The sequence below is a fragment of the Bactrocera oleae genome, chromosome 5 (genome assembly GCF_042242935.1).
Source record: "Bactrocera oleae isolate idBacOlea1 chromosome 5, idBacOlea1, whole genome shotgun sequence".
NCBI lineage: Eukaryota > Metazoa > Arthropoda > Insecta > Diptera > Tephritidae > Bactrocera > Bactrocera oleae.
This window is the reverse complement of record NC_091539.1, coordinates 55,676,147-55,701,938: the sequence shown is the minus strand read 5'-3', so window position 1 is coordinate 55,701,938 and position 25,792 is coordinate 55,676,147. Positions and strand designations below refer to the sequence as shown.

Sequence of the window (25,792 nt, the reverse complement as noted above, 5' to 3'; positions counted from 1 at the left end):
TAATTGAAATTCATATAATAAAATAAACAAATGAAACTGTCGATAATAGTATGTTTTTGTGTCAAAAATGGATTGTATCGGATCAATACTTCCTTTAATATACAATTTTGTCAACACCTGACGTAAGTAAAAAAAAAAGTATAAAATATTCAACCGAACTTAGAACTTCCTTACTTGTTTTTTAATATTTTTACTTATTAGAAGTATGAGTACAAAATGAAAAAAAAATTGGGTCAATTGGAAGCTAGAAATTTTTTTTAGATATGTTAAAAGGTGAATTATATAGATATTATTTTGAGATTAAAGTGTGGTTATTGAGGGTCTTTCACATGCTCTTGATCACTAATAAAAATCTTTAATGATTATAATGACAAAATAATTACACTATAAATCATATCTTTTTGAACAAAAGTATATTTATAACTTTAGCATATTGTATATTAGGGGTATTCAGATCGAATATGTGAATCTGGTAACTCGTTAGTTGATATTTCATTAAAACATTTTAATGTGAACATACGCTTTACTCCATCTGACTGGTGTGGTATATTTTGTTCCAAACCAGCTGATTCAATTTTATTTAATACTTAATTTTAAAAAATTTGTCTAAAATTATTTTGTAGCGAGCATAAAATTTATTTGTTTAGGCTACGTCGCAAAATATACAGCTGAAATGATGTTACCAAGTAACGAAAAAATGATCAAGTTTGCCAGACTGGTACTGTGTTACTCGGTAGAACGATAGTCCGTTAATTTTACAAACACAAAATGCACTTAAAAAACTACCGAATATCGACTAACACATTAATAAAGCTGGTGTGAATATCCCTGTAATTTTAGCTCTATCCCGGTAGTGTGGTACATTTTGTTCCAAAATAGCTGATTCACTTTTATTAAGTACTTATTTCTGTAAAATTTGTCTAAATTATTTTGCAGTAAGCAGCAAAACAAATTATCACGCTTACCAAACTGGTACTTCGTTAGTCAGTATAGCGATATTCTGTTAATTTTACAAAAATAAAATGCACGTAAAAACTATCGAATAACGACTAACGAATTAACAAAGCTGTTATGAATACCCCTATTGCTTTACTGTATTGATACAAAGTAAAAATGTATGACCGAAATGATGGAAATATAATATCACTTATAAGGCCATGCTTTTTTCTTATAAAACGAAGATATTATCCCAGCAAAAACATTTTACCCTCGCCTAGACTCTATCATATATTCGAAAAAGTTCTTGGAGCAAAAGTAGTAGAGTGTACACAATGCGGACATTTTGGAGAAACTTTTTTGGCTGGTATAATCCAAAACCGATTTATCTTCCAAGATTTTAGTGAACCATTTGTTAAAATGTTTTTTCTAGAAGACATCTGCAACGGTATGGATGCACTAATGCAACCTCAAGAAGTCTAATAAGATCTTTGAGATTCTATTTCGAGATGGTATTATCCAGCCCTTCCTCACATTTCTTCCTTCTCGTTGCAAATATCGATCGAGCTCTATAGCTGTTGTTCGACAGAATATATATTGCTTAAATCTTTGTCAATTTATTGTTTTTGTTTTTACAACAACTTCGTATTTCAAATACGCTGAGTTACATATTATGCAATTAAATTGGAAATGTAAATCAATTAAAAAATCGGTATATTTGATTGAAATAATCATATAATCGTCTTACGACATTGCCGAGACTACACCTAATATTTACCGTTAACATAACAAAGCGAACAAAAAATATTACAAAATCGGTGAAATGCACTTTTATGAACAAAACAACAACAAAGCGAACAAATAAACTGAAAAAAATGCAACTTCAGCACCAAATTTGATGCGCAACCAACCTTAAAAAGCCACTATTGCGCCGGCGCATCTTAGCCACATGCCATAAAGATAATATTTTAGCTGTTGTTTTAATGGCTCAGCGATGCGGATATGCATTGGCGGACAGCAAAGCGCCGCTTCAGCGAAACGCTCTAATGAAGAAATCAGTTTAAGTGGCTTCAATGGATGCGTTTGCGCAGTGTTTTTCAAAGACATTTACAACAACAAAAAATTTAATATCATCAACTATGCGCGATTGCAACAATACACACCGGTATGGACGTGGCAATGTAACGGCAATCGATGAGGCGGCAAAATTAGCATGGCACTGCATTTGTTGCAACGCCGGTTTACAGTTACATTTGATACGTAACCGAAGCAATGTTGGTGGCAAGTGAAATAGTGATGATATTGATTTGCATTAAAATTTTTTATTGTTATGCATTTGTTAGTGGGACTGTATGCTTTTTCGTTGTTGTTTTTGATTACTATGCTTTGCTGTTGTCATCTCGATGCGGCGTTGAGTGCTGCTGATGACTTTGAACTGCATTTTTGTGGTTGCTTTCCGCATATTTATTATTCAATTTAGTCATAACGCCAATAAAATTGTTACAGTTGTTGTTATTGTAAATAATCTTTTTTATGTATTTTTTATTGTTTTTGTAACGATCATGAGCGTTGAATTGACGATAGTGTAGTAAAAATGGCATGCCATTTGCATGAATTCCCAACAGACTAGCTACGCCTATTTGTTCCGTTTCGCCAACGAGTTCGTTGCTTAAGTCTTTTGTACGGCACAAGCGAAACGGGTTCGTTCCAGCAGTTCAAATTTCCAGCAGTGCTTGTTGAGCATTTGTTTAAGCTTTAGAAAATCGCTGACTGCAGCGCAAAAACAAAAGCAACAATTAGAAAAAGTAACAAACAACAACAAAAACAAAAGCCACAATCGACAAAAGCAAAAGAAGCAAATACATTTAGCTACAAAACATAGTTGCTGTGTACATTTGTAGCCAACATTTGCCGCTTATGAGCATATCCGCCTTCAGTTTGAGCGGCAGCCACATCTGTAGCCAAACTCTCCATGGAATTTTCCCAAAACGCATGCACGGCGTGCGCCTGCCAAAAGCGGCATTTCTACGCGGTTCGCGATGATCGCCGCACGGCACACAGCTGCCGTTGTACATTGGCTTCAATCTTCGATTTTTTACTTATGATAAATGCTCATAACCTATAAAGTTGCTGCGAAAAGTGGGTCAACCGTGCTGTTGCTGTTGTCTTCCCTTCGTGCGCACATGCGGCCCGGCTTGCCGCACGCTGTGGCGGTGTGCCTCCGCCGGGTGGCATCAGCGTCGAGTTCGGCTGTCGCCGCTGCCTGCCGGTGCCGCTGGCGGTGTTCATTAATCAAGACTTCTTCATCATATTTATTACAGCAAGCATTCGCACTGGCTTTGGCATTGGCACTCCGCTCATCGGTTCATTTGTTTTCTTTTTCTTTTTGTTTTATTTTATTTTTATTTTTGTTGGATTTTTGTTTTGCATTCATGTAACGAATATTTCTGTTTGGTTTTAGCTATCTTTAGTTATGATATTCGAAATCATAAATATGTTTTCTTGTTGTTGGGGGTGCAAACGTAGCAATGTAGGTTTAGAGCCAAAGCTGCCAGTATCTGCTCATAGTTGCTAGTAATTTCGCGCATTGTAATTTATATGCACATAGTGTGCTTAGCGAAGATAGTATGCGAAAGTAAATATAAATAATATTTGTAACGACATTCGTAAACAGTGAAAAGCAATGAAATCTAAAAAGTTTCCCTATCATTTTTCGGCTTTTTCCTCGGCTGTAACCAACTGATACCTCTTTGCATAATTTAAAGCTCTCAAAATCAGCATACGTTCCATGATCTAATCGCTATGACTGCAGTATTTTGACTCGCTACGTTATACTAAAATTATTATACAGTAATATTGTATGTATTAGAGATCATCAAAAGGAAGTAAATTCTCTAGTTGATCTGTTTACTGTGTTGGGCATTCGCGCTTGGGCCTCTGCAACATCTTAAAATTTATTTATATTGAAGTATTGAGCAAATAGGTCTGAAGATATATTTTTGAGGGCAGTGTTGAATAATATCGCTTGCTTATAGGGATGGACCGCACATTATATTTTCATTAAAAACAAAGTATGACATTAAAAGAATGTTGTATACAATGTTTAGGGAAAATACTAAAAAATAGGGTAATGGTTGGTCACAAGTTTTCACCCATTTTAACAGCGGTAGAATTTTTCGTAATTTCAATTTTTCATTTATTTGAAAGATTTTGAAAGAAAAAACTTTACTATTTGCAAAAAAGTTGGCTGATTGGTTATTGTCTACCAATAAGGATGACGTTCAGTAAGTGTTTCCATTTTACTTCACTTTAGTAAAATTGATCGTTTGCATCATCGGTATATAAGGCCGCAAATACTCTTACCATCAATAACAAGCGCTGTAACACTAATTTGACCGACTTTTTTCTCCCGGAAATTGATTAAATCGACGCGGACGATCACTTTTTCCAACAAGACGGTGCGCCGCCAACATGGATACGTTTAATCTCATGGATACTTAGCATCTCGTAAATTTCGAGAATATGGTCCAGTCAAATGGCATAAAGTTATCTGTATAACAAAAAATAAACAGCATGTATGTTAACATCACGACGCTTTTTTGGTAGACCCTATACTTTTAAAATAGAAATTATTAACAAACTAATTTGAACTAATTTTTTTCCAGCGTTGTTTCGTAAATTATTTACAGAAAAAAAATCAATATTTCAAAGGTGCAGCTGCAGTCAGTGGGTTGAAGTTATTTTGAAGTTATAAAATGTACCGATTTTGAAAACGTGATTTGTAGGGAAAAAGCTTTTGAGTTTTAAACACTAAAAAGTTTTTTATAAAATGTTCAAAAAACACACATAAAAATAATCATAACTTTGACAATTTTGCTGAAATTGATTAAAATTTTGACAAAATATTCTTGAAATAGTTGCATTCAATAAGAAAAAGTTAAAAACAAGAAATAACGTTAACTTCGGCTGCACCAAAGCTATAATACCTTTCACAGGTACATTTTTATAACATAAAGGAGCATTAAAAAGATCTTTATCTTGATTTTTTTCGGTCAGTTTATATGGCAGCTATAGTGAATAATGACCTATCCAAATTTCGTGAAGATACTTTGTCAAATAAAAAAGTATTCCATACAAGGACTTGAGTTCAATCGCTCAGTTTGTATGACAGCTATATGAAGAATGGTCACATTTCATCTAATACTGTAGCGTTGCTTTTGGCAATAATCCATGCCAAATTTTGTGAAATTATCTTGACGCATAAAAAGTTTTTCATACAAGGATTTTAAACTGATCGTTCAGTTTGTATGGCAGCTGTATGATCTAATATCGGCCGTTCCAACAAATGAGCAGCTTCGAGGTGAGAAAAGCATGTAATCAAAATTTCAGTTTGATATCTCACAAACTCAGAACTAGTTCGTATATATACAGACAAACAGACGAACAGTCATGGCCAAATCGACACAGCTCGTCAAGCTGTTCATTTATATATACTTTTTAGGGTCTTCGACGTTTCTTGTTGGGTGTTACAAACTTTGCGGCAAGCTTAATAGCCATATTCAGGATATACAAATTTAATACTATATACCCACTTTAGGGTTTTTTAAAACCCGAAAATTTGCAGTGGCATAGGCTGCAAAAAAAAAATTAATTCATTATATTGAAGGAAAAGTAGTAATACATTGAAAGTTTCAGGTGAGAAACTCTTTATGTAAAATAAAGCTTTTTTATTTTATTCCAGTAGTGCGATCCCATTTTTTAAACATAACCTTGTCTTTATAATAAAGCTAAATTCTTGGCCATAACATTAAATTATATGCGTTTCATTTCTTCTTGAAACCCATATGTCTAAAACAAACAACTATGTATATTGAAATTCAAAAGTATGTTTAAGAAATATTTCCTTACAAAACTATTAAAAAGTCTCGCATGCAAAGTTTTCGTATATTTTATGCAAATTTTCTTAAATTATTATACTTCTTCCTGTGTAGTTGCAACTTGCCAAACGCATATGCAACAGCGTATTTATAAATAAACAACATGCAACATGCGTTCACACACGTGTATGCACCAAAATGAGAGTTCGCCGGATGAAAGGCATTGGCGCCGCACCATGCCAAAATATTTCCGAATTTATTTACATATGCATATGTATGTACATGTATTTATGTTGCACTGATTTGGGAATGCGCTTTGGCCTGTGCGGCCCGAGCACGCCACTGCGCCTGCGCAGATTCGCACTGTTGCACGCAGCATGGAAAGTGAAAGCGTTCACGTTACTCGATGCATGCGCGCGCGCTGATTGCACTACAATTTTGCATACGGACTTTTCTGCTGCGCGGAGATAATAAAAGCGCGCACACACCAACCTACCCACATATGTAAATGCAACCATATGTTTGGGAACCAACACAAAAATAGCATGTTGTAAGCGCAATAACATGCTTGCAACTGTGGCAGTTAAACACCAGCGCGCTTAATTGATTTCTTTCTTTCATTCCGGTCTGACTTTTCGCTCTTTTATTTGTAGTTTTTGTTATTTTTGTTTCAACTCGATTTTTATAACTCTTTCGCTGTGCTTTTCTTTTTGCTACAATTTTTTGTTGCTTTTGTGCATTCAACGCTGTTTTAAGTGTAAAGCAGCAATTCGCTTTAATTGCCGCCGAGCCACGCGGCTAAGCTCCGCTTGAATTGTGGCAGGTTAATTGGTGTGGCAGCGTTTCGCGACGACTGGGTAACGCAATACGCTAACGAGCGCGCAGCAAAATGCTGCCAAATACATACATACGCCATGCGCCATATATGTGCGCACATGTGCAAACACATCAACATGTATGTGGATGTGCGTGTGTGCAATTAGATTTGCAAGCGCTTTCAGTTTCAGGATGTGAGCGCATTTGTTGGCCGTAAATCGTTGCGAACTTTACACCGCGCTGCGCTGCTCGCCCGATTTGTCTCATTGCCGCTGCTGGTCATTCGCTCGCCTGGCAGTTGGCATTTTCGCTTAATGTGTTTATCGACATGTCAGTCAATTTTACCGGTGATTATCTTATTGATTTGCCGCAGCGCGCTAAGAAAAATGCAAAAGTTTTACGTTTCACTCAAGCTGACTGCAGGCATTCGCTCCGTCATGTTGGCTCGTGATTGCGAAAAAAACAATAATAACATAAAATGAAAGATTTTAAGGCAAGAAAGAAAATAAAAAGTTTTGTGTAAAGTTAAGCAACTTTTGGGTCATTAAGTTATTTCAATGTAGTAGCCCCGCAGCTGTCTCATTACACCACAATTTAACGCCAATAATGAGCACATTTTGTTTGCTTATAAAAGTTTGTGCAAAATTTATGCATTTTCCAGCTGTTTTGTGTACAAATATAATATTTTTCTGTGTGACATTTTCAATTGCGATGTGGGCTTGTTTTAAGTTTATTACAAATTTTATGGTTTATAGAACGTGATTCGACAAAGAGCTGCAGAAATCAAATTTATTCGAAATAATTTTGTTATTTTTAATTCTACATATAAACAAAAATGCATAAATAAATATACATTTATCTGTTTCATTAACGGCAGCACATTTTAAGGGCTTTGAACTTGTTGTAGCGCAACCGGCACCACCTCGAAACTAAACCGTTGTCATTTTCTTAGAACCTTGTTTATTATTATATATCGCTTATAAGTTATGCCACTTGAAGACTTATTTCACAATCTTTGGTAATTATATATTAAGAACACATGACTTCCAGTAAAACTAAATCAATTATTTTTCCAATAGAGGGGTCATCTATATCTCCCGTGGTATAAGTGCGATCGGGTTATGGTCTATGGCGTTAGAAAGATAAAATTGCATACTAAAAGAATTTCTCAAACTGCTATTTAATCGCTGAACTCAGTATAATTTGAGAACTCGTCAAAGATGAACACCGGAAAAAATAAACGTTCCCTTCGATAAAGGCCAACACGCAAGCCAAGCGACTGAAAGCTTAACCTCTTCAGCTGCCCGCTGTTTCTACGCTGTCGCGATTTCGGCGGTTCAAACTTAAAATTTGGTAGAATCGCTTTTGCGCAATCAATGGACTCCTGGAGCTCTTTTGTTAGCTCCTCATTGGTTGGCGGTAGCAGCTTCTCCGCATACCTTGCTTTCGCTGTGTCATTGACCTTAAAAATACGCCAGTCTTTTGTAGACGCACTACCAGCAGCTACACTTTTGGCATCTTCTTACGCTCCCTTTTTTTGTAGCCATAATTTGGCTACAGAGTTTGGTTCTGGCTGCCGCTGGTGTTGTTCCTTTTCTGGAACTAGGCTTAGCTTCAGCTCTAGAGTTATTTCCAGCTTTTGCTCTTTGTGCTGGCTACTTTCGCTCTTCACCTCTCCACGGAAAAATCTGTTTCTTCCAGCTTATTTCCAGGAGAACCGGACTCCTTTAATATGTTATGATTATTATTTTTATTGTTTTTGTTCGTATTGAAGACCCACGAGTGTAGGCAAAGTTGGTCCACTTTCGCATAGATTTCGCTACGCAAGTAAGGCCATCTTATTATGGAGGACGCCGGGTATACGTAAGCTCCGTTCGAGACTGGGCTATTTGATAGAAGTCGTTACTTTTTCGTTCACTTTCCGTTGGTTTACTTAGAGAGCAGTTAAATAAACTATAATTAAACCAAGCAGCCTCTTTACAAAGTTCCGAAAACCGTATTACTAAAAGTTCCACCTTTATGGTTGGAGATAACTTGCCTTCTTGGATTTTTCTCTATAAGTTTTAAAAATATTGTCCAAACAAGCTCTTAAAATATTGTATATGGCAATGATAAATATTTTATAAACACTAATGTGGAGTACTTGAGTCACTGAACTTGTGAAATAGAAATCGACTTCTCCAGACAAAATTATCAATGCATCTGTTATACTTTAAAATTTGAAGAAATCTGTGGAAGGTTGGCTAATTTTTTTTTTTTTTTAAATTAATTTCAAGGCTAATTTCGCAGTTACATATTGGTAAAATCAAATTCCAATTAAGAATCCATGAACATGGTCTGCAATAGCAAGAAAACCAGTCAAGAAGAAAAATATTCTATAAATAAAAATGAATGAAAATAAAAACGAAACTATAAATTAAATAAAAAAAACGGCAAAAAAGCAAATATGCTCAAGAACTTTATGGACTCACCTAAATATTTACTATGAAAAAAAGCGCTGAGAAAAAAAGCAGCAAAAAGACTCAAAGAAATAAAAACAAGTTTAACCACTTTGCGCGACAACAAAAGCACCAGCTACCGGCCAATATTTTGTCAGACAGCCAATCAGTCTGCCGGTAAACCATTTCGGCTGAAGTCGTGAAGCGAAGCAGCTGAAGAGTTATGCGTTGTGACGCGAGTTTGTGAAAAATTGTGGCAACACCGAACAGCTGACCGGAGCTAAATCAAGTTCACTGGAAAATAATTAGAATTGGCTACCGTGTGGCAAATAGTTGAAATAACAGAAATTCTTTGAATACTAATACAAAGCAAGTGAACAATTAAAAAATTAAAATTAAAATAAATAAAAAGGTGCACTTCTTGCACGCTGAATATGTCATTTAATAAATATATAGGAGTGTAGCGTTAGTTAAGTTTATAATATAATGGATTTATGGTGAATAAACGGTGGTAACTTGAGAATAACAACCATTGCAGCAAGTTATAAGGAAAAAACTATAAATAAAAATATAAAAAAATAAATAATAAAAAATATAACTAATATAAGCAACAGTGGCAATGAAGTGTCAGTCACCAGTAACAACAACACGAATTATTGCTTGCCACCATTGCCTCCAAGAGACTCGTATAAGTACTGGTGTTCGCGGATGCATTACAATAACGTGCTTTTGTTACTTCTTAGCGCACATATGCATGTGTGTATTCATATATTCATATACATCTATATATACATATGTACATATATAAACAACTCTGTCATTTATTGTAAGATTTTTTATTATATATTTTCGTAAAAGCAAAATCCCTGATTGAGTCAATCGCGCATGCTTTGTGATCTGCGAAACTTTAAAGGTCAACCGGCTACAAAAACAACAAGCAACATTTTTTGCATATTCATTAGTTTAAATGTTTAGATATGCTAAAGTCATTATGTACTTACAAGCAAGGCGCTTTGACTCAAGTCATTTGCCACACAATTTTCTACTTTTTAATTTGAGCCTTCTATTTAGTAGGCATATGAGATTTTTTTTTTTTGATCAGTAAATCAAATATTGAAGTACATTAAATCTTATATATTGTATTAGCTCTTCAAATTTGGAGCAGCCTTTTAGAAAGATATGTCTTTGAATAATAATAATATTTAAGCTAAATGCAATAAGCATAAATTTCGAATTTACAAATATTATTTTAATAGACCGCATCCGGGCTAAAGTTTATTCAACAAATTTTCTTGTATGGCTTTTGTTAACACAGAAGCTGATATTTTATTTTTGCAAAAGAAAAAAAACGCAGTTGACCATTTTTGGCGAATAATTTGACTAGGTGATACCTTAATTTGTGTTTCTTTGGCAAGCACATCTCTCTGTTTCTGCTCAACATTTTAGTTGAAAAAAAAAATTAAATATAATTCTAGAACACTTTTTATTTCTATCGAATTAGTAGGGATTTCAGGCCGTTAAGTCAGATATCACGAAATTTTTTCATTTGAGCCACGGTTTCGTTGGACGTTTTGTTTATGGAGGGAGTGTGAGCAAAAAGGAAATTAAATATATTTTTCCACAAACAAAAGAAATGTATGTACATTAGACTGCTTTTTTTTTTGAACTATTTTTTTTTTCAATCCAATGGTGAAAATTTGTTGGAAATACCATGAAAAAAATTCCCTAAAAATTTGGGACTTTAATTTTAATATTAAGGACTAGACCAAGGCCTGTAAAGATTTCCCATGTAAAATACACGTAAAACTTGATTTTTTTTTCTTTTTAATTTTATAACTCAGCGGCATTTGATGGGATTATCTCACCCGTCGTTAGGTATTCGTCAGAATTGAACACTCTACAAAAGTCTCCAATACGATAAAGTTATAACTTGCACCTGCGGGGTACTACAGGCCCCCAAACCTAATTTTTCTATGAAATTCGCGTTTTTAAATTTCCTACAAAAAAGGTTTTGGCACCAAATCGTTAATATTAATAATTTTTGAGATACACAGATTTTAAGTTAAAGTGGTATGAAATTGTTAAATTAGACATTTTATTTTCGAACTTGCGCGTTTTCGATGTTCCCTCATCGTACTTAACATTTTTGTACAGCTAACATTTGCTCCTTCTCTATTCATTAACATTCTCTGTAGCTACCCAATGTCACAGTTAGTACAACAATTAGTACAAGAATATTACAATTTTTTTAAATTATACCCTATATACGCGAAGGATTGCAAATAATGCATAAAAAAATAATTGAATTAACATTTGAATTAAAACATTTTGTTTATTTTGTAATCCCAAATACGGGATTAAAAAATTTAAAAAATTTAACCCTGCATATCGGATTAAAAAGTAAAAAAAAACGTTTTTAATCCGGATTTTACTGTCGGATCAAAAAAAAAAAAATTTCCCAAGCATATATTGTAATTAGGAATTAAAATCAAAAAAAAATTTTCAATTTTTAATTCCAAACATCTTGGATTAAAAATTAAAAATTTAACCAAATATCGCTATTAAAAAATTTTAATTTTAATTTTATTGCAAAATTTTTGTTTTAAAATTTTCAACCCTGTATACAGTCCTTCGATCTTATTTCAAAAATTAAATCGTTTACCATAATTTGAGCATAAATAACTGCTTCATTAATATACCTATTCAATATTTTTGGCTGCAAGGTTTTAAAAAAATGCCACAAATTGTTTTAATAGGGCATATAATTATACTTATTAAAATGTAAGTATAAATATATATTGGAAAAAATAGCAGAAAAAAGTCATTATTTCTATTTACAATTAAATTTACTTAAAAAACAAAACTAACTAATTAAATAATAGATTTCACCAAAAACCTTTAATATTACTAACTTTTTGTAGTATTAGCTCTTTGTTAAAACATTTATAAAAATTATTTTTACTGCTACCAAAGTTATGTTCAACTCTGCTTCAAATAGCACAAATATCTCACCACCCTAATGTACATATGCGTGCATATATATATGTATGTGTGACTATGATTTTATAGTTTACCCATGCATTTATGTCATTTTATACTTTTCCATGTAAGACATCATCATCTGCAATTCGCAGTCATGTTCGCGTGTTTATAAATCGTCTTCAAACTAAGCCGCGCAAAACTTCAAGTATTTTGGCAATGTTGTCTAGTTGTAGTTGTCGTTGTTGTTGTGTCTGGTAATAAACACCATTTGTTTACTTTTGATTGTTGTGTACACGTTGGTTGTGTAGTTTAGTTTAACGGCTTGTTCGCCGTGGGAAATTTGCCGAAAGCAACATTTAAATAATAAAATTAAATGCGCATGAGTACGCACATACATACCTACATACATATGTACATTTATGGTGTAAGCGCTTAAATGCTTGCATGCGCTGTTATGGCAAAACTGCATACGTGTGGATGAAAAGTGCACTTTTGATGAGGTTGTTAAAAATTATTTCTAAAATAAGACAAAGTAGAAAAAAAGTTGTTAAGATGTCGAAAATATGCGCGAAAATTTAATGTAACGTGTAAGGTCAACAAATTTCACCAAAGTGCATTTAAAAAATTGGATGAAGTTACCTTATATACATGTATTTATATATGAAGATAGTGTACGTACATATATACTTTTTTGAAAGTTTTAGTAACATAGTTTTATATTAAATTGCACAATATTTTTTATAATTTTCTAAAAACGATCAAATCATATTTTCATAAAAAAACAGAAACTTCTCCAAAATATTTTTAACTAAACTAATTAGTATACTTGAACATGAACTATGTGCACATATTTTGAGACAATGTTTTATGTAATATTTCTGTAAGTAACCAAGAATATCTATGGCACTGGGATATGAAAATCCAACAGACATAAGAGTTAAAAAATTTTGATGTCGACCTAACAGAACTTATTGTTATTCATGCTTAGTATTAGGCATACTGTCATAAAATGTTATACATAATATAACAGATTTCCCCGCCCAACAGATGTTTACAATCCTTGACGTTATGTTCTTGAACACAGTATGGCTTGGTAACCAAAAAAATATGTAACTAATTCATAAGTTCGTCTAGCCTACTTATCAACATTAGTTCCACTCTTCCTGACTACTGCAGCGATATTCAAACCGAAGCTGCTCCTTCAGAGAAGTGGCTATCCACTCTGGTAGCTGAATCACGGGAAACTGCAAAGTGGACGGGCTGCCAAAAAAAGCACTTTAGCCCCGTTGTCATTATAATGGGAATGAGTCAGACCTTGGCTCTCTTCATGCATTCGACTACTAGATAGCTGAGTTTCACAGGAGCTTGACCAGCTTTGAGCTAACATTAGGTCTTGCGCTGTCGACAAATCCTTTTGGGACTAATTGCATGAGGCCTAACGAGTTCTTCGTCTTTAGTAAAGCTAGTATTTACCTTGTTGTTGTGGTTTCAACTGGTCATTGTCTTATCGGTATCCACGTGGTATGGTTGAGAATCTCACCGGATACGAGTCGTGGAAGCTGTTTGGAAGCAGCAAGAAAAATCTCAATACTTTTTTTCTGATTGTTCCGCCTTTGCGAGATAAAGGATAATGAAGGGAATATTATAGAAATAAAAGTAGTAGTATTGGCCTCCTGGCGCTTTTTCGACTACCTAACCTGCCCCTCATATACTGATTAGCGACAATTTTCGTCGCTCTGGTTAACTTTATCCAGTCTCTCTCTCTCTCTCTCTCTATCCTTCCACCAAACTCAGCTAGCATCTTCCAAGCGGAAAACTAGGTATAGAGAAGGTCTGCTAAGCTCTATTGAACAAATAAGAAAACATAAAGCTTTAAGCTCACTGGTAGGTTAACTTCACTTGTCCATAATCTGGGCTTCCAGGTGCAGGAAATTTTTCGGCAGCGAAAAGGTGTCGGATAAGTCAAGAGCCTCTCTAGACGAAATTGAGACGGAGTTAATAACACGCCGCCTAAAAACAATTAAAAGAGAGCATTATAGTACACAAATTTTGCAAATGGCTCGTTTGGAAATCTATAATCAAATGCAAGATAATCAAGCAGATATGGCTTATGTATGACAGGGAAAGAACTCCGGACTTATTGCATAAGTCCAGGAAGAGTATATAAAATCGTATAGCTACTATAACGGGGCATTGGCCATTTGGAGAACATGCACTAAAAAAGATTCTGTCATATAACAATTTTTGCGGAAGCTGCAAACAAGCAGGGAACAAGGAAACAGTATTCCACTTTCCCACTAAATGTCAAACTCTATCGCAAACTAGATATGGAGCAGTTGGAATCCATCAGGCACCAAACCATGAATGGCTATCTACCCCAGGCTTGACGGTCATAAGTAGTTTCATTAAAACCACCAAATGGTTTGAACACAACGATGATATAGTAAATAATGATAACAACTGAGACGTCTATCAGTTATAATATTTTCAGATGGTGACTGCTTCCAAGCCAATTGTTATTTCTAAAAACTTACAAAAAATTCCTTCATTCCACTATGTCTTCACCCTTATTATTCCATATATTGTTTATTTCCCCGAAGTATTCAATAAAGTTTAATTTATTGACAGAAAAATTCAACCAAATACGACATAAATATATTTAATACAATAAATTAACCTTTGTATGGTGATTTAGTTAAATTTCTTCCTGAAAATATGCACACATGTACATATGTACATATGTACAGTATTTGAAAAGCGAGGTGCGTCGGTGAGGTTTTTCCATAACAAAAAGCTATATTTCATTGCAAAAAAGTTTTTTTTTTCTTGTGCCAACTTATAGTAAAATATTCGTACAACATTTAACCGAGTTCTCAGCGACTATGAGCTAATGTAAGTTTAGTTTATGGTGAGTGGACATTTCTCATTCTACAACTGGTCGTTCACAGCGTTGTTTGTTGTCAGTTCGGCGGTAATTGCCATTTGTGTGCGCATTTTTATTTTCATGTGCTCATATAATATTATTGCGATTACAAACGCTCGTAACCACGCTTGTGTGCTAAGAAATACTCGTACTATTATACCATATACTATATATGTGTACATATGTATATGCAACCACAGATGTTGCAATTGCAGCAACGCACCTTTTAAATTGAAGACGAATGACGCACAGTGTGTTGCAAAAGTACGAGTAAATTGCCAAGAGAATGAGCTTTGTGCAATTCAAACATACATATGCTGAAGTATATATATATGTGATATATGTATATATGTGTGTACATATGTTTGTATGTGTGCATAATTCTGTCAGTGCAAGTATTTCCTTACAAACAACTAAATAAATTTACGACATTTACAACGAATTTGCCAAGTAATAGCCGGTGTTTGGACTTATGTTTATTACACGGAGTTGTGCTTGTATTTACACGTACATATATATGTATATAGTATGTATGTGTGTAATTTTGTCATTTCTTGCGTACATCAATTCATTATTGACAAAGCAATTTCATTGTGTGTTGCTATAAATACTAAATTTGTACGAAAGAAAAATAAAAACAAAAACAAAATAAATAAATAAATAAAAGGAAACTTAAAATTTTAAGCATTTTTCGCACAACTCATCTAATGCGCATTAATTCGTTCGTGGATTTTTGTTTTTGACTCTTATTGCTGCACATTTGTATTTGTCAGCTAAACTTCTATTTTTGAATTACAAAGTTTTGCTTTTGCTTTTTTTCTTTACTATTATTTTTGTCCGTTGGCTTTGCAAGAATCTTGTTTCCTCTTTGGCATCTTTTAAGCGGATTTCAAAATAATGCTTTGTCACTTTAAATTAATTAGTGTTACTCCATTGTATTCTCAATATATTTTAAATTAAATAAAGTCTTACATAACTCATGGAATTATAACTAATTTGTGCTAATTATGATAAATGTTCTTTATTGCTATGCGAATTATAACAGAAATGCTACGGGGTTGCAGCCTCCGATGTTAGTTTACGTTAAGTGAGGTTAGTTCGCAAAGAAGACACTGTTTCAGAGAGATATTTCTAATACTTCTCATTTTTATAATTATATAAAAAACCCAATAATGTACTCAAGGTATTTGATCTGACGCCCCAAAATTATCGAAATTGTACTATAAATTTTCAAGGATCAATGCACCAAAAATGTTACCCCAGCGCATATGGCTGATTTATTATCGAAAATATTGGTCAATCTGTGAACTCTAGTAATGAAATATGGGGAGAATATTTTTGTGATGACAGCACACTTCCCTTAGTCACCATGTACCTAATATAAATATATATTTTGGAACTTCCAGTTTACTTTACACCGCATCTATCGGTCAATTTGTAGGAAATCTCGAACACTTTGTTCGTTTTCCAGGCTTTGATCCACGTTGCAAGTTACGAGAGTCTCTCTCAAAATGTCGGACTTGAAAACTGATAATAAAATAGTTCCAATATTAACAAACTAATCTTAGGTAGCTGCTTAGATAATATTATTTTAAAGCTATATTTAAAATTTCAGGTGAATACACACTATCGTTTGCGAGTACCGATTCAATACACTTTCGAAAAAAAGCGTTTCACGTTTTACGTGCTGAGCGATCGCTTCGATACTGCAGCGAAATGGACAGGAAATTTATTTACTTTTCCAATATTGAATAGTGCTTTTGGCACCCTAAAGTGTAATTTAAGCCAGAAAATAATAAATTTCTTTGAAGTGCTAATCTGGCCTAACTCCTTAAGTTGAGCCCTTGATAGATTTGGTACTATACAATAGAATAGCGAGCTATAATTCTAGTCCATCCACCTTGAGGATTATTTAGCCACCTTTTTTTTGTGACTTCATATCGTATCATTTTCGATTGTTTAAAAAACTTTTATTTCCTATAAACTCTAAAAATTGTGGGGCAGCACGACGAGTTAAGTCGATTTAGCCACGTCTGTCTGTATATGTGACCCTGTGAACGATATTATAGCAGTACATTTTGCTTTTCATGGACCAATAATTCCGACAATTTTACATATTTTTGTGTTCACTTATACAGAAATGTGCCTCAACGCAGATGATAGCTTGGTGGTAAATATAATATTAAGTTTTTCTTGGAGAAAACTAGTTTTAGAAAAAAGTTTGCACGCCTTCAAATCTCTATTCGGTTTTTTTGATTATAATTTGACAAGTTATATTGAACATAATTGTCAAAGACATGTCATGTAAAGCTGTCCGAGCAGCTGGTTTGGCAGGAAATTTTATACCTTAAGAAAATATCCAAAATTTAGGGGCTCCAAATTGCATTACGGACATTACCTCAAAGTGTTTTCGCAAATTAGTGAACTGCTTTAACTGTTTCATGGATTTTCAAGTCAATTGATGGGTTAATTTTCAAACTTTTCTTAAGTTATACTTTTTTATTTGTATGCTTAGGCAGCTACCCTCTTTGGAAATTCAAATACTATAAAAAATTTCGAATTGACCAAGATCAGTTTATAGATTAGAAATATAATATATTTTTACATTTAATGTATCTGTATACACTATATACATATATATAATGAAAATATACCCTATCAACCACACCTATTCCACACCATTAATATTCATCGCATTCAAAATAAACTTAATTGTTTATTGAAATATTCAACCGATATGGTCTATTACGTTTTGTTATTCAAGATTAGTTTGCATATTTATTCAAGTGAAATAATATTCATTTCTATAGACTAAAATGTATGTATTTCGAGAAATCAATTTTCCCACGCTTTTGTATGCACTGCAAGCAAGTCATTCAAGCACTATTTGCGGTTAGTCCGAGTGACGCGCGTTCGCCGCTGATAGGTGTGTGCGTGTGTGTGTCGCAAGCGTGTGGAATTGTGAAAGATTTGTGTTGAGGAAGCGCTATAAAATACAATAATAAAAAACACAATAAAGTGACTTGAAAGATAAACAATAAATGAAGCGAAATGTTGCAAATTTAACAAGAAACTGCAAAAATGAAAGACTGACTGAAAATAGTTTGGTTCCTCTTGGTATACCCTTTGTAGTTGCCGAATGTTTGGATTGATTGCTTCATGGTTGTTTTGACTGGATATTTAAAAGAGTCTTTGGGTGTGACAGCTTAAAAAAGGCGATTTTTGGGGGAAAAAAAAACTCCCATTATTTTCTTTTTAATTTAAATGGTATATTTATAAACATTTAAAAAATGCACAGCAAAAATTGTTAAGCAAAAAATGTAATATTTTTAAATTTACACACCATCGGAGATGGCTTTAAAAAAGTTCCTGCACTACTGCAGTGATTCTCTACTAGAGGATATTGTCCGTTTAATCATCTATGGCAGAATCAGATTCGTTAGAAATGAGAATATGGACTCGTCTTATTTGTCTTACCTTTGGCTCATTCGACTTTATTTGTATATATATTATTATTCACACAATTACTTGTGTATCTAATGGTAGCTAGCCAAATTATCAATTTATGCTCTGATTTAATTCTAACTAATTTTATTAACATTCAATTATTGTTATTTATGTTAATTGTACTTTTCTGTGTTTATGTTAATTAGCTTGCAATATTTCCTTTTGTAGCTGCCACTTTTAATTTTTAATGCATCGTTTTATCTTTTGTTCTAAGTTATTGAGTCGATATTTGGTAAGCAGCGAATTAAATTAATTGAATGCTTGTTGACAGCCTGAAATATATTGATGGTTTTAGTTCGATAAAAATTGCATAATCAGCGACCAGTTTTCGATACCCACATCTAACGAAATGTTTGCCAATGTCAGTATTTCTTATTAATCCATTGGTGCAACCCACTTTACCAAGGCAAATGGATTTTAATGGAAATATAGATTACTTATATGTTTAATTTAAATAAGGCTTTAGATTTAGAGGCGATATATTTCATTGAGAACTATGTTTTTTGAATTTTATTATATAATATATATTTCTTAAGTATTCATCATTGCTATTTTATTTACGACTAATAACATTTATATAGTTTATATTTCAGTTTATTTACAACAGTAAAATTTTTTGAAGAATGAATGTACTTTATTAAATACCTTCCCCATTGCAATGTAATAATGAATGCCTAATTACTGCCTAGAGAACATCGCATATATTGTTCACATCATCTTCATTTCGCGCTAAAGCTATTTGTGAGCTTTGACCTGCTGTACGAATGTCCTCCAGACATCTCGTCACTTACGTTTTTTCTACAATTTTTTACACCAAGCTTTTCATAGCTTAATTTAATTCGTTAAACATTAATCTTGATATTAGTCTTGTCTTAGTATTGAGCACTTTCTTCCGCGCGCTCATAGTGTCCATTCTTATTACAGAGCCTAGACATCATAATCGTTGCATATTGAGAAAACATATAATGTTTTCACCTTTAATAAGTTGGTTCAGCTCATTGTTCTACCTTATATTACGTCATTATCTTTAACTACATATTGCTGGCTTTTTGACTTTTAATGCTAATATTGTGCTGAAATAATTTTCCCATCCTCTGTGAGGGCAAATTTTGAACTACTGTTGAGCTTCCGGGTCTATTAGCCTCGCAAATATTTTGTATGCCAAGTTCAGATGAGAAACTCTGCAATAATTTTAGCAGTCTACCGTACGTCTTTTCTGAGGATGGGGATTATGATTGCTGTATTTCATACATCTCGCAACAACTCATGAACAAGATGCTTGCGTTTTTTATGAGTTCACCAATGTTGTCCTCTGCCTGTGACTGGCAGTTTTTCATATGGTTTTAGCTTCACAATCACCTGCATTCAACACCTCTTTGAAGCATCCTATCTTATTAAATAATTGAAAGATTTTGCACTGTGCTGGGCAATATTCGAATGTTATATCCTCAGTGGGAAGTTATTGCTTGTTACCACAAATGCAAGCATAGTTTATTTTCCAAGTCATAACTTTATTGACAGCAGCTCTCTTGATAGCGATTCTCTTAGCATACCCTTAGAAACACAAACTAGCACCACACAAAGCCAGAGCTCGATCTCAGTTCCGACCAACTTTATGCCGTGAACACTTTATGCAGAGAACAAGTATTAAGTTTGTCACGGAGAACATCCAGAATGAAACGTCGAAGACCTTATTAAATATTATATACATACATAAATGATCGAATCGATATAGCCATGTCCATTTGTCTGCACATTTCTGAACTAGTCACTTAGTCGTCTCCTGATAGGCAATGACAAAACCTTCTTGCTTATGCCTGCCAACTTTGAAACTAACTAACATTCATCTTGTCAGCAAGGTCAAGGGTTAAAATCATATATTGAGACATTATCTATAAATTATAGTAATCTGTATTACTTAAGGCATAAGCAATGATCTAAATTTCTTTAAACAATCTTTTAAGAGCCAATGGAAAATTTCGGAAATATTTTTGATTGTTAACTGATTCTCATAAGAAAAATGTACATATGTAAGCAAATATATGTACATATAAACCAAACATAGTGAACACCTAATTTAATGATCATTAAACCAGTTTGCGGTAGTCCAAGTTCCGCACCTCCAATACATAACCTATCAGCACTTTGCCTTCACTGTCATTCATACACGCACGTTCAATGAATTGTTGTTTAATTTTAGCCAAAATTAATTGAATAATCAAATACAACATATTATTATTGTGAAGTAGTTAAAAAAAAAAAACTTGTTATCTGCCTGAACCGAAATAATGGAATAAACCAAATTGCGTTAGTCTGATTTTTGCAAGCGTTTGCTCGAAAACGCCGAGACAGCAGCCGCTTACAGCTTAAATTATAGTTTGCAAATTTTATTGCGAGGCATTTTGGTAAATTTTTGATTGCTGATTATTAATTTTTATTGAATATTTAACAACATTTAATCGCGCTGTTATTGGTTTCACTTTATGTGTGTTTGTATTTGAAGTTATTCTCATTTTTACAGGTTCGCTTTTGGGTTTATTTTTTGATTTCTTTGGCAGTGCTTTAGATTTTACTTGATGTTGCACAATTTTTCATCCAACAAAATAAAATACATACTAAGCATAATTGGCTGCTTTCGTGTATTGACCTTGCCGCGATTTTCTTTTATTGTTTTTGGTTGCTTTTTTTTTTTGCTAATTTTTTTTTTACACTTATTTTGCCACAAACAATAAGATTTACCATGTTTTACACTTTCCTTTACTTTTGTTTATGCGTACGCATGTATTTCTGTTTATTATTTATTTATTATTATTATTTTTTTTTTTGCTTTTCGGAATCGCGTGTTTAACTTCATTTAAAAGCGTTGCTTCCTTCTTCAAAGACGGCAACATACTTACACGGAACTGAATTTATTTTCTCTTTGTTTTTTTTTAATTTTGCTAAAACAGGCAACATTGTAGGCTTTTGTAAAAAATGTGAACTGATTACATATTTTATTTGAAAAACTGTCTTGTTTAGCTACCTCGTAATAGTTTTGAATGTGCAAAAAAGTATAAATTTGGATTAGATATATTATATTATTTTCTTGTCTATTACTATACCCTGAAAAGGGTATATTAAGTTTGCCAAGAAGTTTATAACAACAAGAAGGAAACATCAGAGACACTATAAAGTATATATATCGGAATCAAGTTCTGGTAAGGAAGTTTTTGTATTGTAATTGTGAAGGGTATTATAGCTTCGGTGCAACCAAAGTTAACGAAACAAAGTTTTTTATCAAAAGATGACTCAGCATTTACTTCCTAGAAAATATTATACATTTATTTATTAAATTATTAAAATATAAAAAAAAACTTACGTATATATAACATACTATATATGTATATCAATGTGATATTAATACATTTTTCTTTTCTTTTTTTCTTTTTTTGCAGTCTTAAGAACAAGGTTAACGAATAATTAGAAAGGAACAATTTTTGGGTAAGTAGGATCCAAAAACAATTGAATATATTAAAATATTTATTTATGGTACTATATGTTTCACAAGCCAGATCCAAATTTGAGAGAGATAGAAAGAAATATTGTTTTTATTCCTTTGCTAAAAAACTAATATTCAATACATATGTATTCAGAATGGAGGCCTGGTTAAAAATAAAAATATTTTTTAAAAAGACAGCAGTGAATAAAAGGAGTTCCGAATATTTTGGTTAATAACCCAGTGAATGTGGCTAGAAATGCCATTTAGATAAGTTTTGTTATAGATATAAAAAGCTTATTGGATATATAATTTTTCTCTGTTTTCAACTCTGTTTCTACTGGGCTCTCTGTGGTCAACATTGAAACATCCATAGTTCAGGACTGGCTGATTATTTTATAACGTCATAATACTACAACCATCGATCCATCCATTGATATTTGTTCAGAATTTCAGTCTGTTCATTGATAAAGCATACACAAACGAAAAATTTTAAGCAAATCGGAACGCGAAATGTATTAAAAAAATGTCGGGGTGCATTAAAATTATTCTGGGAATTATGTTCTCTGGTTATTTTTTTCTCCAAAAGCTATTTTTTAGTTATGTGAAAACATACGTAAACATTTTTTTTGGCGTGTGAAGCAAAACTTCTCAGCCGATGTTTTCCAAATAGTTTTTAATGGGACTTGCAACATGAGGTCGAGCTTTGTTATGATGAAAAATTATTTCCCCTTTTCCGGGCAGTTTTTGGCAATCGCTCGCTCTAATTTGATGAGTTGTAGTCGGTAGCGTCACCCGGTTTTAGGAGCTCATATGCCCTTCTGATTCCACCAAATACAATGTAATAGATATTCGGCTTTTCCGTTAATTTGGCTGGTTGTAGACGGTAGAGTTAGTATCCATTTTTGATCAGCAGTCACAAACCGATGCAAAAACTCTTCTTTTGTAGCGTTCAAGCAGCATTTCTGACATCCAAAATTGTCTTTCAACGTTTTTTGGCTTCAATTCATAGGGTACCTAGTTTTGGCTTCAATTCATAGGGTACCTAGTTTCCTTACTTTTAAATGTATCCAGTTGCTTTTAGACGGTTTGAAATGGCTGATGAAGTTACTTGCAAAGATTCTGCGAACTCTTCTTGTGTTTGGAATAATCTTCAACGAGTAATGCTTCCAGTGCTTCATATTAAAATAATGAAAAAGATTAAATGTTTTTTTATTATTTTCAATTGAAAATTAATATTACGAAGCATTACATTATATTAGCAGTGATCTTAAGCGGCGACAACAAATCTCTCCGTTCACATGTATTTTTGATAGGAATTCAATCTGACCATTCCAGGTGAGTTGCTCTCGATTTTCAAGTGACAGGAGAATTAGGCGTTCCTTTATCTCTGCTGCAAATGATTGAAAAACCTGAAAAAGACTCAAAAGGGCAGTAGCTTTCCAAAGTATGTTCGTTATATTAGAAAAAAATTTAATAATAACCAACTCTTGGCAAGCCGCACGGATTCAATCTTATATATATTATATTTTTTTGAAGCAAAAAAATGTCCCTAATCACGGTTAGCCAGCTTAACCTAACCTAACTCACGTTGTTATAAGTCATTGAGTTTTGCAATATTCTTGGTAATTATGAAACTATGAATATTATTACACACATAAATGCAACTTGTGTGTTCATACTTATGAAAAATTGCTGGATTTACAGCTAAGTTACGGTTACTTGTAATTAAACCCGATTGCAACATTTAGTGGCATGACATGAGCAAATGTCAATGGAGGCGGAAGCGTTTAAGGCATGCAAATGCACACACACATTCACATTCGGATCATGCACACCTACACATACATAAAACAGGCGAGCGACCGCGCGCATTTATTATAATGCATTTATGTAATCACAAGAGGTTGCTCATACGCCAGTGCGCATGTGTCAATGTGTATGTAGAGTGTGCTTGTTTCGCTACAACATGCGATTGTTATCTTAATTAAACACTGTCAGTTGCAGTTTCAAGCAATTTGGAGTTCAAGTGTGGCTTTTTCAGCAGTTCGGCTGCTGTTTTTGTCCCTATCTCATATAATTATTACATAATGGCACTTCTTGCCTTTTATGTTAATTATGCTGCGGCGTCAGCTGTTGCTGTTCGCTGCTGTTGAATCCGCTTGCCTGCCTACATACATACATATACTTTTTGTGTCTCGTGCTGTGTGTGGCTTCTGTGTGTCAGCTCATTTTCCACAGCATTTCAACGCAACGTGTGACTTTATAATTATACAATATTATTTGCTGTTCTCCTATGTTATACAATTATCTACCTACATACGTATGTATGCATGTATGTGTGTGTTTGTGTTTATACAAATTAACTGGCATTTCTTGCATGCTGCAGCTGTTTTCTGTTTATTTATTGCTACCCTTTTCTGCTTTCATCATTTCTTAAGCAGGTTATGTAGTCTACTTTTACCTTTTTTATCGTTTGCCACTCGCTTTGGCTGCTGTCTGTGATCTTCCCGTTTCTTTTGCTTCATCTTCGCCGCCTCGGTTGACACGAGTTGTTTTAGAGTTCAAGTTGAATGTCCGTTTGTGTTGCAAGCGTAATATTTTATGCTTTATCTGTTATAATTTTTCATACATACATTTGCGTGCTGTGCTCTCTGTCTTCCGATTTCAACAACTGTAAATGGGCAATTACAGTTGTTTGCGGCAGATAAAGAATTCTTTGCATTATGCTGTGTTATGCAGTTTTTATTGTGCTATTTCATAACATTTCTATCTCACACTACTTTTTAATTAGAGTAAAATATTTTCTCACATATGTATAATATATACATATATCAACATTTCATCAAGAGATACTTCTTATTTAATAAAAAATAACTTTGAAATATTGCAAACTTTGTTCTGTGTGTGTTGTTAGAAGTTAGAAAGTAAAGAATTGTTGAAAGGTAACAAAAGAAAAAAAGAAAAGTTAACGCAATAAGTTTATGGACTGAAATTACATCTACAAGTAGCAACAAAATCGATCCATTTCGTGATGAAAAGTGGATCACTTAAGACGTCGAATCGCGGTGAGCCTGAGGACGTTCAGGGAAGTTTTGCTATATGTTTGATGGATTGGCAAGGAATCATCTACTATAGGGTATCATCATTTTAATTCCGACCTGTACTGTCAACAATTGGACCGTCTGAAGGAAGCAATCGCCCAGAAGCGGCAGCTTTGGCTAATAAAATAGGAATTGAGTTTATTCAGAATAACGTTAGGCCATAAGCATCGATGTGACTCACCACTCGCCATTCTTGCAACTTAGTTGGGAAGTTATAAAGCCTTATAGGCTGTTACCTTCAAAAAGTTGAATTTGATTTCAAATTGAAAAGCAGAAAAAATCTTTTCATGGAAATAATGTATCCTTCTGTCAAAAATTGGTTAAATCGGTGCTATCTAATATAAAGATACATATATCTAATATAAAGACTTCCGAACTTCCGGTTGACTTTATTCCGTATATATCGGACAATATGTCAGCTATCCTAAAGAAACTCAGTGAGCATCTTTATTTCGTAAAAGTGTATAGTAATGCCTAAAATGGACAACATCGGGTCAATCTTTCCCCTAGTCCCCAAATACCTAATAGAAAAATTTTACAAATTACGGCTGACCTTATATCATATGTTGTATAATATATCACCTCGGCTAAAACGGAGCCATAGTGTATTGAACAATTTTGAACAAAATATTTGAATACATTCAGGGTCATTGGGAGGAACCAAGGGCCCGGGAAGCCCCCTGAGCCATTAATTGCTGAAGAAAGTAATCTAAAAAATATTGTTGCAGAGCACC

The 25,792-nt window shown here is 33.5% G+C and overlaps 1 protein-coding gene across 3 annotated transcripts in view; it reads left to right on the top strand.

Moving 5' to 3' along the window:
* The window catches only part of LOC106615678 (probable serine/threonine-protein kinase yakA), an 80,243-nt gene that overhangs the window by 30,251 nt on the left and 24,200 nt on the right, over positions 1-25,792 (top strand). For 2 of the 3 annotated variants that reach the window (XM_014231995.3, XM_036376224.2), the window contains exon 3: positions 21,914-21,959. The gene's annotated coding sequence lies outside the window, so the exon portion shown is untranslated. Of the gene's footprint in view, positions 1-9,243; positions 9,579-21,913; positions 21,960-25,792 lie in introns of those variants that run through there. The other variant, XM_070109636.1, reaches the window with a different exon arrangement.